Source organism: Balaenoptera ricei, chromosome 2 (genome assembly GCF_028023285.1).
Source record: "Balaenoptera ricei isolate mBalRic1 chromosome 2, mBalRic1.hap2, whole genome shotgun sequence".
Lineage (NCBI taxonomy): Eukaryota > Metazoa > Chordata > Mammalia > Artiodactyla > Balaenopteridae > Balaenoptera > Balaenoptera ricei.
In genome coordinates this window covers 31,514,737-31,540,306 of record NC_082640.1, presented here as the reverse complement: position 1 = coordinate 31,540,306, position 25,570 = coordinate 31,514,737, and the positions used below count along the sequence as shown (strand labels likewise).

At 43.5% G+C, this 25,570-nt stretch overlaps 1 protein-coding gene across 1 annotated transcript in view; it reads right to left on the bottom strand.

The window, feature by feature from the left end:
- The window catches only part of ENTREP2 (endosomal transmembrane epsin interactor 2), a 257,220-nt gene that overhangs the window by 200,653 nt on the left and 30,997 nt on the right, over positions 1-25,570 (bottom strand). The window lies entirely within an intron of this gene.

The following is a 25,570-nucleotide window of genomic DNA, read 5'->3' as shown; positions in this document are numbered from 1 at the left end:
ACACGCAATTGAACAGACCCACAAGGTCCTGTTGGTGAGAGAGCCCAGTTCACCCTCCGGCACCTCTACACTGAGCAGGACCAAGTCTTAGACCCTGCAGCCTCCACCCACCCAGTGCCGTGTTGGTCTCAGATGTCCAACAACACCCGGACCAGTTGTCTTTATGTGAAAGGCTTTAAACCTATTCACACACACACACACACACACACACACACACACACACACACACACACTTAACAGAAAAGAATGAATGGAAGAGCTTCAGCATGCTCTGCTCCCCAGCCTGTCACATCTACCTTCTCCCTTCAAGGCACGTACCTCTTCCAAACGCAGCCAATGCTGCAAATGTTACAGACAACCGTTTTCCCACCTCCCGAGTCTCCTCTCTCCGTGATGCCGCCCAGCTCCAGCTCCAGCCATCACAGAAACCCTGGGCTGCTCTTCCCCACCCCCCTGCCCCACGGTCTCCGAGGCCAAGTCTCCATCATTCTTCTCCATGTGCCTCTAAAGCCGCTCTCTCCCCTTCTGCACCCAACACTCCACCCATCAGAACACCCTCCCTGGTGTCGAATTCTTCCTCCTCAATGGACACACGACTTCCTCCAAGTCATTTTCCACTGGACTGAGCTGCCATTTCTCCTAAGGATAGGCTGTTGGGACTCTCACCATCACCTCATGCTGGATAGCGCACACCCTGACCTCTTCTCTCCACCTCCAAACCTTCTTGTGGAGAATCCAAAACTTCTGCCAACTCCGCTGTCAACATCTGAGCTCCTGGCGCGCTCAGGAGCCACAGTCGTGAAGCTGGGTTGGCTCTTGCTCTCGACACCTCTCCTCCCCCTCTGCTTGCTCTCGCTCTCATGATTTACCTGCATGGACGGGGTGCTCAGCCACTCACTCACCTCTGCCCCTCCACTGCAACTGCGCTGGACGCCTCTGTCAGGTTGAATGTCACCTCCCTGGCCGGGCAACCAGACCCACACAAATCCGGTCCCTGATTTCCCACCAGCACCGCCCTAAGTGACCCTCCACTCGTGTCCTGGCCACTGTGGGCACCAAAGCCACTGCATTTCTCAAACATGAGCCCTGGAACAGAACCCCTGCGGGCTGTCTTCCCTCCATACTCAGCACTCCCCTCCTGTCACCCCCCACCTCCTGGCCCCCTGCCTCAGCCCCACCTCTTTCTCTTCCTTCAGATGATGACCAAGCTCTGGGTGCCGAGCTCTGACCCCACCATCCCCCTAGGACGGGGCTTCCACAGTGTCCTCTGTCTGCCCTTCACACCAACACTGGCCACGCCCAGACTGAGCCTGGAGAGAGGATGAGAATTCTCAGACTATCTCCCAGAAGATGTCCACTTACGCTCTGCCTTCTCCTTCCCATTTCTACCAGATGAAATTTCACCCATCCTTCCAGACATGGCCCAATGCCTCCTCACCCAGGAAGGGCCTAGGAATTCGAGAGAACATGGGGCCCCACTGAACTCCCAAACCACCCCAGACCTCTCAAGTCCTCTCTGATACACACAGACAGAACTCCTGCATCTTCTAAGCTGAAGCTGCTAAAACTATCAAGTCTCTACAATGACCAGGCCACTACAACAGGGATTTTACTGGACCTCCAAGGAGCAGGGGTTTCTAAACACAAAGGAAGTTAACAGCACTTATCTTAGGCCACAGTAAAAATTCTTGACATTTCCCATCTTCATCATGAAGTTATAATTCCACAAATCCCCTCAAATAATTTTACTTCCAACAAACATGGACAATTTGCTTCTTGAAGATAATTTACATTTCTAAATATCAATAATAACTATAATTGGGAATGGATCCAAGTCCCCTATACGAAGGCAAAGAATAAAACCATCAAACGCAATGAGGCATGGAGATTCCGACCTTGTATAATGCCTTCCCCTTGAGTGTGAGTAGGATGTGCTATTCCGTGACCCTCCCCAGGGACAGCATCTTGAAATGATGTTGCCCTGGCAACACCGTGACTGCAGCCTTGTGGGACCCTGGCCAGTTGACCCTACTAAGCCATGTCCAGACTCATGATCCAAGAAATCTGTGAGATGGTAAATGGGTGTTGTGTTAAGCTGCAAAGTTTGCAGAAATCTGTTCTGCAGAAATAGAAAACAAATTGTCAGGGACTGAATGTCTGCGTCCCCCCCAAATCCATATGGTGAAGCCCCAACCCTCAATGTGGTGGTATTTGGAGGCAGGACCTTCAGGAGGTGATTAGGGTTAGATTAGGTTGTGAAGGTGGGGCCCCCATGATGGGATGGTGGCCTTATAGGAAGAGAAGGAGAGAGAGATCTCTCTCTCCACAAGTACACACCATGGAAAGGCCACATGAGGACACAGAGAAGTGAGCAGTCTACAAGCCAAGAAGAGGGCCCTCCCCAGAACCTGACCATGGCAGCATTCTGATTGCAGACCTCCAGCCTCCAGAACTGCAAGAAAATACACTTCTGTTTAATTGGCCCAGTCTATGATAATTTTTTAAATTTAATATTTATTTTATATTGGGGTATAGTTGATTTACAATGTTGTGTTAGTTTCAGGTATACAGCAAAGTGATTCAGTTATACATATACACATGTCCATTCTTTTTCAGATTTTTTTCCCATATACGTTATTATAGAATATCGATAGTGCTCCCTGTGCTTTACAGTAGGTCCTTGTTGATTATCTATTTTATATATAGTAGTATGTGTATATTAATTACAAACTCCTAATTTATACCTCCCCTACCTTTCCCCTTTGGTAACCGTAAGTTTGTTTTCAATATCCATAAGTCTGTTTCTGTTTTGTAAATAAGTTCATTTGCATCATTTTTTTTAGATTCCACACATAAGTGATATCATATGATATTTGTCTTTCTCTATCAGACTTGTTTCACTCAGTATGACAATCTCCAGGTCCACCCATGTTGCTGCAAAAGGCATTATTTCTACAATATTTTGTTACTGCAGCCTGAGCTTACTAATACACTAACACATCCAGAGTGGGATGCTGGATTTTTGTTCCTAAATATCCCCTCTCCCTCCACATCTGCTCTCAGGCAGAGCGGACTTCTCTGCCTCTGGTACAGAAACACCAGCACCAGCTCTAACAAGGGTGACTACATTAGAGTCGAGGAGATTTTCAAAGACCAGATGCTGGGCTCCTCCTCCCTGAGGGTGCCTGCTCCCATCCCCATGGCAACCAGGGGAGGGGACCATATCCCTGCTCTGAAACGACAGGGACTTAGCTTGAACTGCTGTTTGCTCAATCCTAGCAACAAGGCAGGATGGTGTTGCATGTTCTGCCATCTCGGTAATTCTGCAGGCTTACTTTGTACCACTCCTGTGAGGAACGGGGTCCTGCATCTAGCTGGCCAGTGAAATTATATCTCAAGTACCCTCTGTCCTGTTTAATTTGCCAGGATTGTTATTCAAAGTCTGCAGTTTACAAAGACATTGAAGAGGGTCAGAGAAGAGGAACAGACAATTCAGTAGTTGTGAAAGAAAAGCCAAGAAGAACAGGAAAGGCATGATGCTGCCCAGAGAGGAGGGTTAACTTTCCCAACACCTGTGAGTTGCTGTAAGGACGCCAACTGGCTCTTTTCTCCACTTCCCCACCCAGCCTACAGAGATGCAAGAGATAAAATTAGAAATGAGAAAGAGCTTCCTGCTGTTGAGAGCAATGAGAGGGGATAAGAGACTGCGGGGAAGTAACAGCATCTTTACAGCAGAAGTCCTTGCCTTTGATTGGTGCTGCCCCTGTACTCCGAGGCCCGGAATAAATCAGTCCTTTAAATCTTGTCTCTGAGATTGAAAAGTTCTTTCACTGCCTAAAATCAGGAACTTTCTTCAGATCTTCCAATCTGGTTCAAAGGCAAATGGTAATGCAACATTTCGGGTAGTGAAGCAAGTGCTTCCAGAATGCAGACTTGAAAGCCAATTAAATTATTTCACAAAATATATGGCCGGCGGCCCCATAGCTACAGTGGTACCAGTTTACCACTAAAAAGCCAACATTCACGTGTCTGGAGAAAGACCTGCTATTGCAATAAGGGCACAGATAGTACTCTGAGCTGCTCAGAATGAAAGACATCTGTGGGTCCCCACCTTCTAAACCTTCCGGATTGCAGGCCTGCGCTACGTAGGCCTCATGGAGTAGATGATCCTCCTACTTTATCCCACCTCCATTTTCTTCTCTTTCAGCCTGGTTTTCTTTGTCTGGGTCTCCCCGGGGCCACATGGCCAGGTTCCATCAGGCGTGCAGGCCCTCAGCCTCCTGAGTCCATCTCGGCTCCCGTCTGGGAAAGAGACACCTCTGCAGCCTTCCCATCCCACCCATGCCTGTGCCTCCTTCCCTCAGCACATTCCTGCTCCCAACCGTTCGCTTCCGGCCCGTGGTCCCAACTTTCTCTGCACGTCAGTGCATCAAACTCAGAACATCCACAAGGAAAGCCACTCTCCTCAAAGGACCTTCTCCACGACAGAAAAAGAACTCTATAGCTTTTGTTTGCTTTTCATACAGTAGCAAAGCTATAAATCGATGACAAAGTTGCCCCATGAAAGAAAAAAATGTAAAATCATATAAATGTTATAAATAACTCATGAGTCAAAAGAAAATCAGAGCTGAGATACACGCCACCTGTTCTACTGCAATGTGTGCTTCCTTGATGCAAATTGCCTCACGTACGCTGGGTACCAAACTCATGTGCCCTGGCTCTGCCCTGTAAGATGTAGGCTTCGCCAGAGCTGTTTACTCTGAAATTAGGGTAGTTTCTAGATCCGCCACCGGATTTTGTTATTTGATGAGTAACGTCGCACATATATTATTATACTTTTAAAAATAAGTTGATTTTAAAATGTTTTAAAATAATTGGTTTCCTTTGTAATTCTGTATATTTTATTTCATGCATTTAAAAACCTCATTCTGAGAGGGACCCCAAAGACCTCACCAGACTGCTCTACCAGAAGTTAGGAACCCTTGATTTAGAAGTCCTTGATTCAGTGTAGATCTTTTAGTGGCAAATTCCCCTTTTTTGTTTATCTGTAAATTTCTTACTTCACCTCATGCTTGAAAAGTAGTTTTGCTGGATACACAATCCTAGGTGGACAGTTTCTCCTCTCAAGAGCTTGAAGATATTATTCTACTTTCTGGCTTCCACTGTTGCCATCAAGAAGTTGGCTGTCGTTAAACTGCTGTTCCTTGAGGGGTGTTGCTCACTCTTTAAAGACTTTTAAGATTGTGTCCTTGCCCTTGGTGTTCTGAAGTTTCTGCATGATATGTCTACGTGTGCATTTCTTTTTCTTTATCCTCTTTGAGATGGACTGTGCTTCTGAATTTGTAAATTTATATTTTTCATTAGTTCTGGAAATTTTTAGCCAGTACCTCTTCAAATATTTTCTCTCCTACATCCTCTCTGTCGGGGACCCCAATAGCCACATGCTGATCCTTCGTACTTCATCCTCCAAATCCCTTAGTTCTTCTTTCACATCGTCCACACCCGTGCCACTCAGTATTTCATTCTGAATAATTTCTTCAGGTGTATTTTCCAGATGACTAATTCTCCCTGTTAATCAGCTGTTGAACATTTGCATTTGTTTAGAAAAATTCAATGGTTATATTTTAGGTATTTAGAAGTTCTATTTTTACCTTTCCCCAAATACAGCTATTTGTTTCAGATAGTTTCCTGTTGCACGCCCATCTTTAGGATTCTGCCCAAAATTACTTTAACTGTTTCACGTTCAGAGGTTCTAGAGTCCAAGGGGGTAGTGAAAGGAAGGCATCTAAGTTTGTCCTTCATTGTTTCTGTTGACCCCCACTCACTGCAGCTGGCTTTCTTTGATGCCTGCATTCTTGGAAGTCTTTTGTTCTGGATACAGCACTTGATCTTCATCAGTTGAGGTTCTATGGACCCAAAATGGAGGAATTTTTCCCAATAGAGTTGTACTTCTGCCAGTAACCAGGGAGCACCCAGGATTCGGAAACACCATGGTCTCCAGGGACCTCATGGCTCAGCGTGGGGACCTCAGGATGAGCCCTCCTGGCCAGCCTCGCTGTGCAGGGGGCTTCCAGGCTCAGGGCAACCTCCCTGCAGCCATGCACTGCTCTGACCGCTCCCTGCTCCCTGGACTCCAGCCACCTGCCACTGTGTGTGGTGTGTGTGTGTGTGTGTGTGTGTGTGTGTGTGTGTGTATTTGTGGATGAGGTGGGGGGCCCTCGGAGACCTGCAGTGCCTCAAGGAGCATGTCTTTTGTCCAAAACCAAGGCACAGGCAGATCGGTGTCTGGTGAGGCCCACTTCCTGGTCCATAGACAGTGGTCCTTCCACTGTGTCCTCACTGGTGGAAAGGGTGAGGGAGCTCCTGGAGTCTCTCCTATAAGGGCACTAATCCCATTCATGCCGACTCCACCCTCATGACCTAATCCCCTTGCAAAGACTCTACTCCAAATACCATCACACTGGGGACTAGGATTTGACGTGTGAATTTTAGGGGGACACAAACATTCAATCTACAGCATCCAGGATGTCACAGGTGATTTTCTAATGTATAATATAAATTACAAATATTAGTATAATTTTATATTGGTTTATATTACTTCAATTTTATATTAATTTATACTAGTAATATAAATTACTAATGTGGTATGCAAAATATAAATTACTACAATTGATTCCCCCTCAAATCCAAAAACTAAATGTACCTATTAACACTAAGAAATTGGGAAAGTGGCCAAACAGCTACAGGCAAATTCTTCACAAACTTCAAAGCACAGAGATTTCCAACACTATTTAATTTTTCTCTGAGCACAGAGGGAGAAAACAAGGAAACTTTCCAATTTTTTTTTACAAATGTCAGCATAACAATTACAAACCTGTAAAATATCAAAAGAGTAGAAAATAGACCAATTTTACTTATAAACAGAGGAACATAAATTTTAAAATAAAATGGTAGAAAATAGAATTTAGCAGTACATTTAGAAGGATAAAGAACAAGACAAGGGGTTCATGTCAGGAATGAAAAGATGGTTCACTAAGAGGAAATGTAGCAATAAAATTAATCATTAATATGATAAAAGTGAAAAATATGGTAATACAGTAGATGTAGAAAAGGCATCTGATAAAATTCAATCTCCGTTTCTTACCAAAAAAAAAAAAGTTCTTCATTTAACAAGACAAGATAAAGATGTCCACAATCACCACTTATATTTAAAATTCTTCTGAAAATACTAGTGTGGTGTGCAGACTAGTGAGAGGGTCCCAAAGACCTCCACCCCTGGTGTAGGCGTTCTACAGAATCCCCTCCCCTTGAGGATGGGAGGGGCTGTGAACCTGATGGATTTCGATCTCGGGCTGAGGTTACGCTATGTGACAAGGGTGAAAGGATTTTGCAGCTGTACTTGGGTTCCAAATCAGTTTGAGTTAACTCCCTTGAGTTAATCCAAGGGAGTTTCTCCTGGGTGGGCCTGACCTCATCAAGCAAGCCCTCTGGGTCTCGGCCCTTCCTGAGTCAAAGATTTGAAGCACGTGGGAGATTCTTCACTGGCCTTGCAGAGTGCACTGCCCTGTCGTGTCGTGGGAGGGCTTCTCCAGTCCACAGCTTGCAAGAAAACCACGAGAACGAATTCTGCCAACACCCTAGGGAGTGTGGAAGCGGATCTTTCCCTGGTCAGGCCACCAGATGAGGCTGCATCGAGCCTCACCTTGATTTTAGCCTTCAGACCCCGAGTGGGGACCCAGCCCAAATGCTCCAGACTCCTGACCCATGGAAACTGTGAGATAATAAATCTGTGCTGTTTTAAGCCTCTATGCTTGTGGTAATTTGCTCTATAGCAACAGAAAACTAATATAAGTATTGGAAAGGGGGGGCAAAATTACTACTACTTGAAAACGATACACTTATCGAACTAGAAAACCCAGGGGAATTGATAGAAAAGAAAAGAAAAAGAAACCATAAGAGGATTCAGTAAACCATCTGGTTAGAAAATTAACATATGAAGAAAGTATATTACTATCAATACTCACATTTATTGAGCACTGACTGTATACCAGACACTTAGCAAGGTTTTATATTTTACCTCTTTGTATCCTGACAACCCTGAAAGGCATGTGTGATTTTTGTGCCCTACTGCACAGATGAGAAAAGTAAAGTACCAAGAGGTTAAGTGACTCATCCCATTATAATGTCAGGATATAAACTCATGAACTACAGAAAAAATAGCTTTCCCATAGGCATGTAAGAAAAGCCCGGTTAGAAAAGAGGATAAAATTAAGGAAAGATTATTCCATTCGTAACAGCAAGCAAAAAGGTAGACTGTCTTAGAATAAACAAACTAATATGAAATGAACAAAAGCACTATCAAGAAAATCTCAAACATCTACTGAAATCATAAAATACTTCATTATTAGATGGAAAAAGATTCATTTCTTTAAATAGAAGGACAAAGCAATACAAAAATCCCATGCAATTCTCATTCACATACTAAAAAGGGGAAAAGAAAACCTATCCAATCAAAAGAGTTGGGACAACTGATTAGACACTTGGAAAGAAATAAAGCTTAATCTTTACCTCACTTTTTATACCAAAATAAATTCCAGAAGAACCAAGAAGTAAAACATAAATCAAAACATGAACACCCTAGAAGAACATGGCAGACTCTTAAAAGAATCTTTAGAAAAGAAGTCAGCCTTTTGAGGCACGACACAGAATCAAGGGTCCTAATAGAAAAGATGAATGAATTAAATATTTATGTTTTTAAAAAGCACCTGCATGTGATGAACAGAATCTTGGTTCTCAGTCCTAGGGCCTCCCTGTATGAGAAGTACGAGGCTCTGACATGTGACGTGGTAGCCTCTGGACACAGTGGGCAGAGTGCCATCCCCACCCGATGTTGGCCTTGGCCATGGGAGGTGGGGGTGGCCGCCAACCCAAGGCACCCCCGGGGTATCACGTGTTGCCCCTCGCCCTCTGCGCTCCTGTCTCCCGGCCCACAGAAGGACACAGCCCCATCAGCCTGGGCCCCAGAATGGACACATAGCACAGACCTAAACCCAACCAGGAGCCTCCAGCCCAAAGTGCGGGCCCCAGATGACCTGCAAACCCAGAGGAGAAAATAAAGGTAGGCTACTGGCAACTATTGACTTCTGGGTGCTTCTTTATGTAGTCGTGGCAAGAGCCAATGAACATATATTTATGTTTAAAAAGAACATAAAATCAGACCAACTGCACGTGGGAATAATATTTATAATACGCACAATAAACAAAGGGGTGATTGTCTCAGTTCACAAAGAATTCATATACATTAGTAAGAAAAAGGAACCACTCAATAGAAAAAAGTGGCTAAGGATTCAGAATAGGAAGTTCACATTTTTAATGGACAATAAGCATATAAAGGGATGCTTAAACCTACTCCAATTTTTTAAAAGCAAGCCAAAAGAGAAATATTTTTATCAGTCAGACTGTCAATGTGTTTTGGTGGAGTTTGATAAAAACCCAGTGGTGGCAAGGGCTGGGGCGGGGGGAGGTTCCTCTCGAACATTATGGGTGTTGGTATAAATTGAGGCAGCCTGCCTTGGGGGCAAGTTCATAAACCTCTCAAATTAGAAACTGTACATACTCATACTCAGTGATGGGAGTTTAGCCTACGATGTGCTACCAGAGGTACACCACACTGTTTACTGCAAAAAGCTGTAACCAGTGGGTAATAATAAAGGGTTACTTAAATAAACTTTGATATTTACATATAACGTGAATATACGCATCATGACATTTGAGGCAGATCTGTTTGTGCTGTTGTGGAACGGTCTCAAAGATAAATAACTGACAAGACACAGCCTGGTGTGCAGAAAATGAATCTCATTTGTGTAAACAGAAAGGAACGGGTGCTGGTGCATACAGAAACGTTTCTCTGGAAGGAAATACAAGAAACTTAATGATGGGAAACTAGATTGGGGAGGGGGCAAAAGGATGCTCGCTTTTATGTGTGTAACCTTCAGTAATACTAATCTTTAATCCCTGTATTAAGTCATGAATATTTTAAACTATGCATACAGTTTGAGCCTGTAATTCCTCTTCTAAGAATTCCAGATATTAATCAAAGTGTTATTTATCATTTTGAAAATGGGGAACCTGGGTTTTTGGCAAGAGGGAACTGCTTATCTTTCAGGTCCTTCCCAATTGCTGCCGTTAAGTCTCATTATAGAAAAATATTTAGGGCCATTCGGAAAAGTTCACACTACATAAAAGAAAAAGAAGAAAAGGAAAAGCAGGCTACAAGATGGCTGGGAGGAGGGATAATTTCCCTTCTATGAAGTAAATAAATACAAATGCCGACACGCAAAAACACAAAGAAACTAGCATTGAACCCCAAGACGCCTCTGATTATCTCCCGAGAGTGGGATTTTAACACCTTCCGTGCAACCTTCTATTTCCCATGTTTTATACAGAAGACAGAAAGCACTTTATTGAGACTCAGGCTAACATGGCTGGTTCTGCCTTCTCAGGAGGCAGGGGCATACCCGAGAAACTGGGTGATAACCCCCTTCCATGCCCCCTTCCCCAGGTGGTACAGGTGGGTGCGGCTAGAGTCCAGCGCTTGCACTGTTGGGCCCTTTGCTTCACAACAGACATCAACAGACTCTGCAGACTTACGGCTGCAGAGCTGAATAAAGGGGGCAAGAAACCAGAACCCCAGCTCTTGGCTGGGGGTCCGACAGTGACCCACAAGTGTGTGTGGGGAGCAGGAAGGCCTGGTCTCCCAGAGATGTGCCAGCCAGGTGGCCATGGGCAGTTCCATGTGAGTTGCCCCTCTGTGATGAAGAATGATTAAAAATTTAAGACATAAACGTGACTTTCAAAGATGGATCCCAACCAGCACCCAAATGTATGCGGGACCCTCCTGACCCCCTTCTTTCTCTCAGCCCAAGTGGGAAAGAAAGCACAACACGAAGTGGGCAGTTACATCGCCCAGTCTGGAAAAGAATATCATATAAACCATTTACAAATCATGTTGATTCTCTTCTTTTAGAAGTCTCCTCTTTGCACAACAACAAAAACAATGTATTTGTTGATACAGAACATTAATTCCATTAAAATCGCATTACGTGTAATGAAAAGCTATCAGAGTATAATTATGCAAGCGAATTCACAGATCCACATCAATTTTTAAATCCACTGGAACGACAACAGGAAGTGAGTCTGTCTGGTAGACAAATTGCTCCTTCACTTCCAGATGATTATGAATAAAGAGCACTGCACTAATGTTAGAAACCACACGCTGTTTATGCAAACTCCAAAATCTAGGACTGTGCCTTCAAGGTGCCTTTGCCTGGGTTTCCCAGGGCTGTTCTGTTCTCAGAGTCAGAGGCTGTGCTCCTGAATCCTAAGTCTTCTGAGTCAATCCCACCCCAAAGCACGCTTCCTTCTTGGAATTCCTGCCCCTGAAGCCAGTGGGCTGGGCCCCGAAGGACCCTCCGAATTCCTGGACATTCACGGTTGCCCCTCGGAGGGCCCTCTGTCGCCCAGACCCGCAGGCTGCCCGCCCACTCGCCCCACCTGGGCCGGATGTTCCCCCCCAGGTGCCCCGCTCTCCGGCCCTCTGCCCTCACACCAGCCTGGGCCTTCCTCGCTGCCCAGGCCATACCAGAGACCTGGGTGCCAAAAGAGTCTCCTGTCCTGGAACTTGGTGAGGTCCCGGGAGGAGGACAGGGGAGGAAGGGGCATGGGGACTTGGCTCCAGCAAGAGGCCACCAGGAGTGCTCCTTATGCCACTCCCATGGGTGTGTGAGGACCACCCCCGCTGATGACCGTCCAGCCGAAGTCACTCTCACTGGGACCCTGGGATCCCACTGAGGCCCCTGGCCCTCATTCATGGCCCATGTCGACCCACAGGTTAGACCCTTCTAGGACCCCACGCAGAGGCTGGGGGGCTGGACAGCTGTGCCGTGCTGGTGCCATGTAGGGAAGGCGCCGGACAGATGCAGTGACCTCCCCAAGCGCGGGCAGCAGGGCCGGCACCCCATAAGAGCCATTTCCATCCCCACTGCTACTGCCCCTTCCTGCGACTGGCCCTGAGTCCCCCTCCAGAACTCTCACGTCTGGTCAGCAGCGGCCTTGGGGTCACCAAGTCCAGGGAAGCCCCTTCAATCCTCATGGTCCCATTCCCACCTTTCCAAAACACCCTCCTGCCTTGGCTACCCCCATCAGACCCCTGCAGCCACCCCTTAATAGGGGCTCCCTCACGCCCTCCCCTCTCCTCCTCCCCCCTGCACACACCATCTTTCCTCGGAGAGCTCACTTTCTCCTGCCCTTTGCATCTAAACCCCCTCTCCCGGCCTCTCTTCCTTGAGGGGCTCCGAGAAAGTGCTGGAGCGGGTCTGACTCAGTGTGGCCAATGGCCCTATTGCAGCCCCGCAGCCAATGGAGACATCTCTGCCCCGCCAGAGGTCCGCCGTGCACACAGGTGTGCAGGTCAGACACCCAGACTTACCCGCTTCCCTCCCTGACCCACCTCACTCTCAAATCCCATCCAAAGGCACGTGCATCCTACTGTCCAACCCACACTGGACCCCGCTCCCAGCTCCACCCACACCTGCTATCTGGTTGTCTCTCCTCACCTTGAAACCATACCCTGTACCTCGCACACCTGAGGCCCATGCGGGAGAAACAAAACGATTCACCCAGACCTCCAAGCTTGTTTGGCAGAAACCGCAGATATAGGAACAACCCGACTGAGCATCGCGCAGGCGCACTGAGGGACCAGAGTGATCGACAGTGAACGTTAGAGTCAGAGGCTGAACCACCGCCCCCCCGGCCCCCCCCATGTAACACAGAGAACCCCTGGAATTCACCACTGCGACCCATGAAGAGGCATGAAGGACAGTCGTGCATGTGCAAGGCGCTCTCCAAACTTCCCCTCACCTTCCACCCATGGTTTCCGAGTTCCTCCCCGCCCCATCCCCACGTCAACAATCAGTGTCACCCTAGGAAGCTCATGGGGACACAGAGCTGCACATCGCCTCCTGTCTCCCTGCAGGGCCGCTTGCAATAAAGCCTGTTCTCTCTGCAAGAGACGCCTGCCTGGTGTATGGCCTTCCCTGGGCAACGAGCCCACCTGTGGTTGCAACTGGACCCACGGCGACAGCCCTCCAGCAGGTCTCCCTGCCCCACTCCTGGCGGCACCTCTAACCTTTTTTCCACAGAGAAGAATCATCTTAAATGCAAATCCAACCAAGCCACTCTCCCCAACTCTTCCTGTCAGTGGCTTTCTTCTGCCCTCAGGGTAAGTCCCAAAGCTTCAGGCTCAGAGGGTCCCTGCCCACCTGTCCTGCCTCCTCCAGGCCCCTCCACCACGGTGAGTCCCTCTGTCTCCCCCTCCCCTGCACAGCTAATCACCCGGAGTGCGGAGCCCCCTGGGGACCCCGGCACTGGGATATCAGCACCCACACTCCCATCGACGGGCCGGCCTTCCTGCCGCAGCAGGTGCTGGGGACAGAGGGCACGTCTTCCATAAATGGTCAGTCCCCACGCTGACCGGGGGCCTGGTCTCCCAGTGTGCATACAAGCGGTGTTTCCTGAAGGCTCTCAGTCTCCAGACCCTCAGCCCCGCCCACCTCAAGGCACCCTTCCCACCTGGGCCCCTCGGTCCTGCAGCCAGCTGAGGGAGCACGGCCCTGAGGAGCAGTGTTCTGACTTCTCCCCTTTATTTTATTGTACAACAAAAGCAACGCAAGTTCAACGTGTAAAAAATTAGGGAAGTCAGACAAGCGAAAGGAGGAAAATGAAACCATGGATCTCTCACTGCTTCTATAACTTCTGTTAGATTGAATTCTGTTGGATTCTATTGAAACAGATTTTGATAAAAATAGAGTCAGAGTGTTGTCAATAATCTCCCCTCATTATAATATATAATGTATCACGATCACGACATGACACCTGGTGTTTATTTACAACACTTTAATGGCTGAATGGTATTCCATTGTATGAAAATACCACCATGTACTTAAAGAGTCATTTATTACCTTATAAATATTTGGAATCACAAACATTACGAGTAAAGTTTTTTGAACAAGCATATAAATATATGAATACTTTTTCTGATCTGATTCTTTTTTTGAAATTATGCAGAAATGGCCAATATCTCTTATTGACCTATTCTTTTGCAAACTGTCATGCACTATAAATTGTGTACAGTTAAAATATATGTGTATGTTTATATATATTCTAAGTGATTCTTTTACATGATATGAAAAGCCAACTTGTTTCCTAGAGAGGCCGCCACTTACAGTTGTTTTGGTTGTTTCTTCTAGTATTTACTTTCAAATTTCTCAGCTTGATGCTGTGACTGACATCTGACTGTGAAAGTTGAGGACTTTCACTTCCCCTGCAATCCATGCACACACCAGACACAGCCAAATCCACACACATTCTTGCTCTTTCCCGATTCCAATGCACTAACAGCCCAACAAACACAGTATTTGGTGTTTACGTTATAATGGCTTTGTAAATATTATCCATAACTGCATAACTGAGCCACTAGGAGTACTATAATTACAGTGCCTTTAAAAAATCATATTACAATATTTAATTGGGGCTAACCACCTCATTTTTCGCTTCATCTTCTACACATCCATCACAAATCATCCCAAGCCCTCTGCAGACCTGAGTGTCTTCTTGCTGTGTCTGAGCATATCGAGTGCTCCATCCACTTGGGTTTCCTTGGGTGTGTCCCTCGTGGGGCCCTCCAGCCCTTCTCCCCCGTATCTGGCCATCCTCCTGGCCTGGTGCACCCAGCTCCCGGGGACTTCTCTTCATCTGGGACTCCCCCCTGCCTCTCTCCTGGGCTGCAGCCACTGTTTCCTTGATCCCATGTTTTCCTTTCTCTCATTTTTCTCCCCATTTTTTTTGACAGACCATATCCTCCAATAACTCTCAGAGAAAGGATCCATAGCAGGTAAAACTTTTGAGACCCTGCATGTCTGATATGTAGAGACAGAAAGTCTAAGTTGTAGATGACCTTCCCTCAGCACTTTTTAGGCAGTGATTTAATATGTTCTGACCTCGTGTGGCTGTTGAGAAGTCTGATTCATTCATCAGCAAATATTTACCAGGCACTGTTCTAGGCCCAGGGGGGTTGGCTGTGAAAGACCCCCAGTGCCTCCCTCACAGAGCTGGCACCCTAGGGAGCAGGGGAAGGGGAGACAAAGGATGAGTGAAACCATGTGGTTGTGTTAGATAGGGACACAGAAAATGAAAGATAAGACCAGGAGAGGGGGAACCCAGGAGATGGAAAATCCTGGGGTGACGGATCCCAACAGGAAGGAAGGACATGGAGGGCAGGAGGGAACATATGAAACTCCCCAGAGGCGGGAGGGTCTTTGTTTTCATTCACCGGGTGAAGTACTGGGTCCTTAGTCTGAATCTGGAACCTCATACCTTTCCCTTCTGGAAATATTTCTGGTATTATTATTTTGTAAGGCTTCTCTCCCCTTCATTTCCTTTGGTCTTTGCTATTCCTACGTCTCTTCTCTGGCTGACCCTCTCATGCCTTTTCATCCCCGTTTCCAAGTTCCTGGTCTTTTTTGTCCAGTTTTATGAGAGATTTCCTCAACTTTATCTTTCAACCCTTCTGATGATTTTCTTAACTTCTTTAATTTTGAAAATTTTCAAACAGTTACAGAAGCAGAAACGATAAGAAAATCCAATCCATCATCTTAACCCATCACTTAGATGAACGACTTTGCCATATTTGCTTCATCTCTTTTTCTTTGCTTTTTAAAATAAATTACATACATCGTGATATTTCACCCCTAAATCTTCCAATAGGCATATCTAAAAAATAAGGATATTTTTCTATATAACCACAAAGCCATCAATACATCTACAAATTACTAATAATTAATAAAATATCTTGATATTATCAGTAAAGCTCCATCCTTCTTCAAATTTCCCAGATTGCCTCCAGAATAACTTCTTACAGTTGATTTCTTCAAACTTGGTTCCAATAGCTAGTAATTAGGAAGGTATACATATATGGTTTTCATTTCTGCTGGGTAGCTTTAAATTTTCAGTTTGTTCTTTAACCCACATGGCTCTGGTTTTCAGTCAAGAGTAAACAGTATTTGTTAAAGCCTCTACAGAGTAGATAAGTTTTTTGTTGTTTTTTGCCATCTTCGTCATTTTTAATTGTAGAAGTCAGTGGCATTAATGACAATCATGATGTTGTACAACCGTCATTACTACTTTTTCCAAAATTTTTCATCATCTCAAACAGAAACTCTGAAACATTACATTTGGTGAATTTTCACATAATATACAAAGTGTAGCCAAAATCCAGATTGGGATAGAAAACATTCCCAGCTTCCAACCGGCTCCCTTATGCTCTTCCCTGGTTAATGCCTTCCCGGAGGTAACACCAGTCTGACCTCTATCACTGTGGATTAATTTTGCCTGAAAGTTAATATAAGTGGAACCAAACAGTATGTATTAGGCTTCTTTCACTCAACACTGCCCATGAGATTCATCCATATCATTGCATGAATCAGGAGTTTGTTCTTTTTTTATTGCTACATAGTATTCCATTATATGAACATATCACAATTTATTTTTCTTCTCCATTCATTCTTCTATGAATGGACATTTGGGTTTTTTCCAGTTTGGGGTTATCAGAAATAAAGCCTCAGAGTCATGGTCATAGAGAACAGACTTGTGGTTGCCAAGGGGGAGGGGGTTGGGGGAAGGGATGGAGTGGGAGGTTGTAAGCAGATGTAGCAGATATAAGCTATTATATACATAATGGATAAGCAACAAGGTCCTACTGTATAACACAGGGAACTATATTCAATATCCTATGATAAACCATAATGGAAAAGAATATAAAAAAGAATATATAATATATATATGTATAACTGAATCACTCTGACGCACAGCAGAAATCAACACAACACCGTAAATCAAATATACTTCAACAAAAAATAAATCAAAAAAAAAAAAAAGAAATAAAGCCACTGTGAACACTACTGTGTAAGTCTTTTAGTGAAAATGGATTCTCCTTTTCCTTGGCCATTGTATTAGTCTTCTAGGGCTACCGTAACAAAGTACACAGACTTAAGCAACAGAAATTTATCTTCTCGCAGTTCTGGAGGCTGGAAGTCCCAGATCAAGGTGTTGGCAGGGTTGGTCCCTTCTAAGGCCTCTCTCCTGAGCTTGTAGAGATGGCCGTCTTCTCTCTGTGTCTTCATAGGCTCTGTGTCCTAATCCCCTCTTCTTATAAAAACACCAGTTATGTTGGATTAGAGTCTACCCTAATGACCTCATTTAACCTTAAATCCCTCTTCAAAAACCCTGTCTCCAAATACAGTCACATCCTGAGGTACTGGGAGTGAGGTCTTTAATATATGAACTTGGGGGAACACAATTCAGCCCACAACAGCCACGTACGTGGGACTGACATCACTTGGTCACAGGGGGAGCATGTGTTTAGTGTTGTTTTTTTTTTTAAATAGATCTTTATTGGAGTATAATTGCTTCACAATACTGTGTCAGTTTCTGCTGTATAACAAAGTGAATCAGCCATATATATACGTATATCCCCATATCCCCTCCCTCTTGCGTCTCCCTCCCACCCTCCCTATCCCACCCCTCTAGGTGGTCACAAAGCACCGAGCTGATCTCCCTGTGCTATGCGGCTGCTTCCCACTAGCTATCTATTTTACATTTGGTAGTGTATATATGTTGATGCTATTCTCACACTTCACCTGAGCTTCTCCCTCCCAGCCCGTGTCCTCAAGTCCATTCTCTATGTCTGCGTGTTTATTCCTGCCCTGCAACTAGGTTCATCAGTACCATTTTTTTTTTTTTTTAGATTCCACATATATGTGTTAGCATACGGTATTTGTTTTTCTCTTTCTGACTTACTTCACTCTGCGTGACAGACTCTAGGTCCATCCACCTCACTACAAATAACTCAATTTCGTTTCTTTTTATTGCTGAGTAATAGCCCATTGTATATATGTGCCACATCTTCTTTATCCATTTATCTGTCGATGGACATTTAGGTTGCTTCCATGTCCTGGCTATTGTAAGTAGTGCTGCAATGAACACTGTGGTACATGTCTCTTTTTGAATTATGGTTTTCTCAAAGTAGATAAGGTTTTAACACAATTATGCTATCTGTCCATCACTCTATCATACTTCTCATTCTTTGTTAATATAATCTGGGATTTTAGATCCAAACTGTAATTATATCTTTATGTTATATTCAATGTCTTTTGATAATAACTTTTTTCACAGGTTCAGTGATAACTAGTTTCAGTCTCCACGTTAGTCCCACGGTTTCACCAACCCCCGCTGTTGACACTCTAGTTCAAATTGTTGAAATCATTTTTCTCCCAATGAGGCTTGACGACCTGGAGGCCACCAAGGCATCACGCTGCCTGGAGAATCTTTTCACATGCTTACTGAACACCCTCAAGTCCACTTCTGTGAAACGCCTGCTGAAGCATTTTGTCCATTTTTCTATTGAGTTCTGTGTCTTTTTTCTATTGATTTGTGGTAGTTCATTACACAAAGTCACAATCAGTTATGTGTATGGCAAATATCTTCTTCCACTTGTCTTTTTACTTTCATTATGTCTTTCAATTAAAAAAAAAACCCTTTAATTTAAAGGTAGTTATATCTTTCAAACATTTTTTCGGTTTTGGCATTTTTGTGTCTTGTTTGAAAAAAAAGTCTCCTAATTCTTTGATGGAAAAGCATTGTCTTACAGTTTACATACTATTCTAAAAGTTTTAACGTCTAGCCTTTTAAACTACCTGAAACTGATTATCCCATATAGATAACCAGTCATTCCAGCACCATTAATAGTGCATTGCCTCCCCTCTGTGCCTGACTGGCCAGAGCAATCTCCACCAGACAGCACAGCCTCACATCTGTTTCAAGGTTAGGTTTTACCTACTGATGGGCCTACTCTTGTACCTAAGCTTAATTTCTCTAACTTTAGAATGAGTCTTGCTTGATACTTGCTATCATAAATGCCCCAAACTTCTTCAGGAATCTCTTGACTTCTCTTGGCCAATAGTTCTTTCACATAATTTTATAATTAGGTTGCTAAATCCCAGCCCCCCCCAACCCCTCCACAAAAAAAAAGATCCTGTTGGGAATTGTAATGAACTAAATTGAATTATAAATTGAATCTAATTTGGAAAAAAAAATCATCTTCACATACTGTGTCTGCCTAGCTCTATAAATATGGTGTTTCTCCATTTATTTAGGTCTTCTTTAATGTCCATCAATAAATTTTTATAACTTTCTGCATACAAGTTTCAGACATCTTTTGTTAGGTGTATTTCTAAGGTTCCTTATTTTTGTGCTATTGTAAATGATGCCCTTCCAAAAATTACATTTCTTGTCTGTTGCTGAAGTATAAAGACAGAATTGGATTTTGGTATATTAATCTTCTAGCTAACTGCCTTGCTAAACTCTTTTCCTAATACTATAGTTTATAAATGTTCTGACTTTAAAGGGAATACCTAGGAATTTGTCCATTGTAACTGAATTGTCAAATGGACATGCTTTTATCAACTTTTTGATCTCTTCTGTATCTGTAATTACATCCTCCTTTTCATTCACAGTAGTGGTTATTTGTGTCTTATTTTTGTTCTTGCTCATTCATACCATATTTGTCTATTTTGTTAAGACTGTTTACAGAACCACCTTTCGGCCTTGTAGATTCTCTTTGTTGTAGCTTTGTTTTCTATTTCATTAATTTCTGTTCTGAACTTTGCTTTCTTTGAATTTATTTGTTCTCTTTCTAAGTTAACTTGAGCACTCAGTTCATCCATTTCCAGTCTTTATTCTTTCTAAGTACTTAAGGCTATTAATTCTCATTATAATTTCTTCTTTGATTAATGAGTTATTAAAATGTTTTTTAAATTTCCAAATATGTTGGCACCACTTATCTTTTAATTATTGATTTCTAACTTTATTATTGTCAGAAAATGTGATCTCTTTGGATCTATCAATAATTGTTAGGTGTTGAAATTTCCTTCCTTTGATGGCAAGATTGGTCAATTTCTCTCTGCAGTTTGATATATTTTTCTTTATATACTTTGCAGTTATTTTATTAAAGTATATAAGCATAGAATTGTATCTGCCTGGTATATATGTAATGGCTCTCTCCCTAACAATGCTTTTTAACTTAAAGTCTACTTTGTCTGATATTAAAATAGCTCTGCCAACATTCTTTTGGTTAATATCAGTATAGCTTATTTTTTTATATCCTTTTACTTTCAACCTTTCCACTTCTGTGTGTTGAAGGTATGTCTCTTGAAGGCGCATGTAACTGAGTTTTGATCTTCAATCTGATCTGACAATCTATGTCTTTTAACAAGTAAGTTTACTCCATTTACATGTATTGAGATTATTGAAATATTTGGATTTGTTTCTGTCTTTTAAAAATATTATTTGCCTCACTTTTTGTATATTTTTCATCTCCTCTCTTGCTTTTTATTTTGGGTTGAAATTTTTCTTATTTCATTTATTTATTTCTACCAATTTAGAATTTAGAGTCTATTTTTTTTTCTTTTAGTGATTTCACCCTGAAATTTTACCACTCATATTTAACAACGTCTAAAATTAAACAACAAATGAACTATCCTTTCCAGTTTCTGGAAGCCATGTTTTCTTCCAGGTTAGTGAGGATACTGAATTCCTGAAATTCTCATCTGAATACTATGACTCTATGTTTTGATTCTTCTAGATTCTGCTCTTTTCCCTGTTCTGCAATATATTCACAGACCACACTGTTGGATCTTTTCCCTTTACTATTTATTAACAAGATGAAAGATAAATGAACTCGTTATGAGTACACTGACTTGGTCCTGCTTTTTGTTTACTCATCTGGTAGCATATCTCCTTCTTGGATCTATTATCTCAACGTAGGTTTATGTCCATAACGCCTAGCCAATTATGAGCTTATGAAAGGCATTTACCTGATGGAGCAGATTATTTTTCAAGTGATAGTTTCAAGAAACTGTTTCTCTGGATTTTTGATCCAAAGCCCTACACAAGAATCAACAACTTCCAAAATATTAATACATTGTGACCAGGGTTCACCAATCACAGCCCCTCATACAGTACTTTGCTTACATACTATCTCTTACCCTCTTCCTGCCAAACTTTGTCACAGCTTTTAAAACTCTGCCTACACTTCCTAAAACAATGAAGGCCCCAGGACATGTGGAAGCGGGATAGAGAGCACTTGGCTGGCTTCACAGAATAGAACCATAAGGACAACAGACTTTCACAATGATTATCTCACCAAGCATCAAGTGTGAGGTGCACATTGTTTCCCTTCTTACAGACAGAGAAACTAAGTCTCCAAGATGTGAAATAACCTGTTCAAGGAAACAGATCTAGCAAACTGTAAAGTCAACCCTGAGAAGCCTAACCAACTCCATGAAAGAGTCAACAATGAGGAGCCACAAAGCTGTACCAAAGAAGTGATTCCACACTGAAGTAAGACTGTTTTAAGTTTCCAGGCCTACCTGCAATCATCTGAGTAAAGAAAAGAAACTTTCACGTAGGTAAAATATATAAGTAGTATATATTCTCTAGCAGATACAACTCATGGCTATTTTCCATGTAAATCATCTCAAATCAAGATTTGATTCTAACAGCTCTAATTCTAAAAGAAGAGTCATGAACAGGAGTAAAAAGACCCCTGTATTCACTGCTTCTGCAACTGCATTTTCTGCAAAACTCTGCAGTTCTATTTTTAACATTTGATTACAGCATCAACAGAGCTATATTCCATAAAAGCAATTATATTTTGCTCAGCAAAAAATCAGAACAGAATAATATGCGGCATACTAACAACTGTCAGAATAGAAGCAATTTAGAACATTTTGGGATAATGATTGGGATCATTTTTCAGGATTTACAGCAAACACATTTTAACGGCATGCTACCATGGGGTCTACTGCAATGTTTAAGTTATGCACTACACAAACCAAAAGTGCACAGAGAGCCGAGTATTTTATCAAAACATTAATAACAGCACTCAAGAAACCTAAGCTTTTATCACACACTTCCTACTCACCAGCTCTCTCCATGTATAAAAAGCAGCATTTAACTTAAAGTACTTTCCTTTTCTTTAAGGGCTTTCTCTAAAGGTCTATCAAGTAGTGAAGTGGAATTGCTCAGCTAACACAGGAAAGGCAAACAGGTGGCAACCCCCTCCCATGACCGAGTGAGACCATGCTTATCTGTTGCAGCACCGCTCCCGGCTGAGGGTACACACGACCTCAGGATCCTCCCCGACACAGTATTCCAGGCACCGTAACTCAGAGTTCGTGTTGGTAGGTCACATCTCACCTACATGAAGGTCCTAGACAAATAGTCTAGGGCAGTTAGGGGGATGCAATTATGTTTGATTCATGCCTCTAAGGGCAGGTCATGGTTGCACAGGTCTTCCAGGTAGAATGGAGTGGTTAGTAGCACATCAGTGTTCTCATCAAAAGCAACCAGAAAAGCTAGACAAAATATGGAAATCAACTCCTTGGAAGCAGCTGAGAGCAATGAAATTCAGAGAAGATAAAGGAAGGAGAGACCCTCCCTCCTGGAGGGCAGCCAGCCTCTGCAGCTTCCTTTATCTTAGAGACATTGCCCAATTCCAGGCACAAGCAGGAGCCCGAGAACCCTGGCATGGCTTCAGGTGGAGACTTGGGGTCCAAACACAGAGTTGGCTTTCCCCTCGGGACATTTTTCAAATTCTGAGGGCAAAATATATAAATCTTAACAAAAAGCCACTGAAAGCACAGTGAAGACAAAGATTGTAATTTGGAAACCCCAGAGAGAAGGGCTGTAAAGAATAAAAAAGACTCTCCCCTGGAAACCCTAAAAGGCCAGAGCTCAAAAGAACAAGACGCAGCTCACCTGGGCTGCAGACCAGCTCTGACACAGCAGATCCTGGCTGGGTGAAGGCGATGGCCACCAGGTAATGAAGTCAGTCGACCGACTTTGAAACAATTACTATGTCCAGGAAAACAGGGAAAAAGATGAACTAAATGAGAAGAAGAATTCACCAGATAATTACAGTCTTTAAAAATATTGGGGACTTTCCTGGTGGTCCAGTGGTTAGGACTCCATGTTTCCACTGAAGGGGGCGTGGGTTCGATCCCTGGTCAGGGAACTAAGATCCCACATGCCGTGTGGCATGGCCAAAAAATAATTTAAAAAAAAATTTTTTTTTAATCAAAGAGGAAAATACAGAACTAATAAACCAATATCCAAAATCAGTAACTCAAAGGGGTCTGACAGCAAATTAGACACAACAGGAGACTGGACTAGTCAACTAGAAGACAGGTCAATTAAAACAAATACCCAAACTAAAACAGAAAGAGAAAAATTAAAAAGAGTATCAGATAGAAGTAGCGACATAATGAAAGGCCTAACGTGTGTGATTCAAGTCTCAGAAAGAGAAAAAGAGAATAGGGTGGAAGAGAGAATGGCCGAGAATTTTCCAAAACAAATAAAATATCAAATTACAAATTATTCAAGAAGCTTTGCAAAGCCAAGCTGGCTTATAACAAAGAGAGAGAGAGAGAGAGGCTACATAAAGAGAAAATCTGAAAAGCAGTAAAAGGTAGATTTAGACCACACACATGCTACCTTCAAAGACATAGCAAAAAGACTGAAAGTCAATTTCTAACAGAAATGATGAAACCACCTTTAAAGTCCTGAAAGAAAATAATTGCCAACCTGGAATTCTATAACCAAGAAAACACCATTCAAAAAATGAAGATGAAATTAAGACTCCTTCAGACAATCAAAGCAGAATTTGTCACCAGCAAACCTGCACTAGGAAAAGCAAAAGGAAAATGATCCAGAGGGAAGCCCAGATATGCAGGAAGGAATAAAGACTGATGAAAGGGATGAATGAATACTGACTGCAACCAAACTTTGGAAGCTCTGAAAGAGACAGAGAGGTGGTACTGATTTAGCAGAATTGAGAACGAGGGATCCCAGTGTAGCAGCAGCGGAGAAAACAGAACAACCTGTGTACATCTCAGAACCCCCAGAAGGTTCAGGCACAGGCCTCACCGAGCACCTCCAGAACTGGGGCTGAACTGATGCAGATAGTTCCAGGGGTCTGGGGGCTGGTCAAGGAAATAGATAGACTAAAAGAAGCAGTAACACACAACAAGCTTTACTTTATCAGGTGGCACCTGGCTGCATGAGAGGCAAAGTCCCTCGGCATGACCCCATTCAGGGGCTTAAGGCCAGGGGACACCATCCAGAAGGGAAGAGGGTGAGGCCGGAGGTAGAGGAGTGTTGGAGAGGGGCTTGCACCTTCAGACGGTGTCACTCAGCAGCACGGTGGGGAGTCTCTGGGTCAGAGAGGTCCAAAGGGCAGCTGCGGCTTGGGGTCTTATAATATAACATAAGGCCTGATCTTATCAATGGCCAGCAGAAGCTGGGGGAGGTTTTGCAGAGTATGCAAAGCAGGAAGGTTCTAAATGCTAAAAAAAAATTTTAAAAAAAGGAAAAGAAAAAGAAAAAAAATCTGCTTATTCAGGCTATTGTGTAAAATAACTGGATGTGGGGACTTCCCTGGTGGCGCAGTGGTTAAGAATCCACCTGCCAATGCAGGGGACACAGGTTCGAGCCCTGGTCCAGGAAGATCCCACATGCTGCGGAGCAACTAAGCCCGTGCGCCACAGCTACTGAGCCTGCACTCTAGAGCCCGCGAGCCACAATTACCGAAGCCCGTGCGCCTAGAGCCCGTGCTCCGCAACAAGAAAAGCCACCGCAATGAGAAGCCCACACACCGCAATGAAGAGTAGACCCACTCGCCACAACTAGAGAAAGCCTGCACGCAGCGATGAAGACCCAGCACAGTCAAAAATAAATAAATAAAATAAATTTATTTTAAAAAATAAATAACTGGATGTGTAAAAATTTGAGTTTGGAACCAGCAAGCTTTTGACCTAACAGGTCTCAACCCACGGTGAAGAAATAAATAACCTAGGGCCCAATGCACAGAGGCCATCTTTGGCCATTTATATAACAATTGAGAAGGGGGGTTGCTGAAATAAGAAAGGAAAATTGGGCAAACCACTTGAAAAAATTTAAATCCCTAGATTCCCCTCCCTTTACTCCACCAGAATTCTAGAGGTTTCTTCCCTGAAAAAGCTAAAACAAAAGATCTGTGGTGTGGGGACTGAGCATCTCCAATTCACACGGTAGCAGAGTGAGCCAAGAGAAGGCATGTTGAGGCCATGCCCTCTGTCACTGCAGCATCTTTTTAGATGAAACACAGGATGTGCTCCATGATAATGAGGATGCAGAGCCAGAACGAGGAAGACCTGAGATCCAGAAAAATGGGCAAATAGGATTCCAAATATCACAGCAAAGGGAGCGTCCAGGATGACCACTGTGCAGCAGGCTTACAGAGTCATCAACCCAAGAGAAAAGAGTGAGGAATCCAAGCGGAAAAACGGAACAGAGAGATTATCTGCTGGAACTGACTTTGTGCAAAACTGTACTGAGAGGCTACGGCAAGAGAACGATT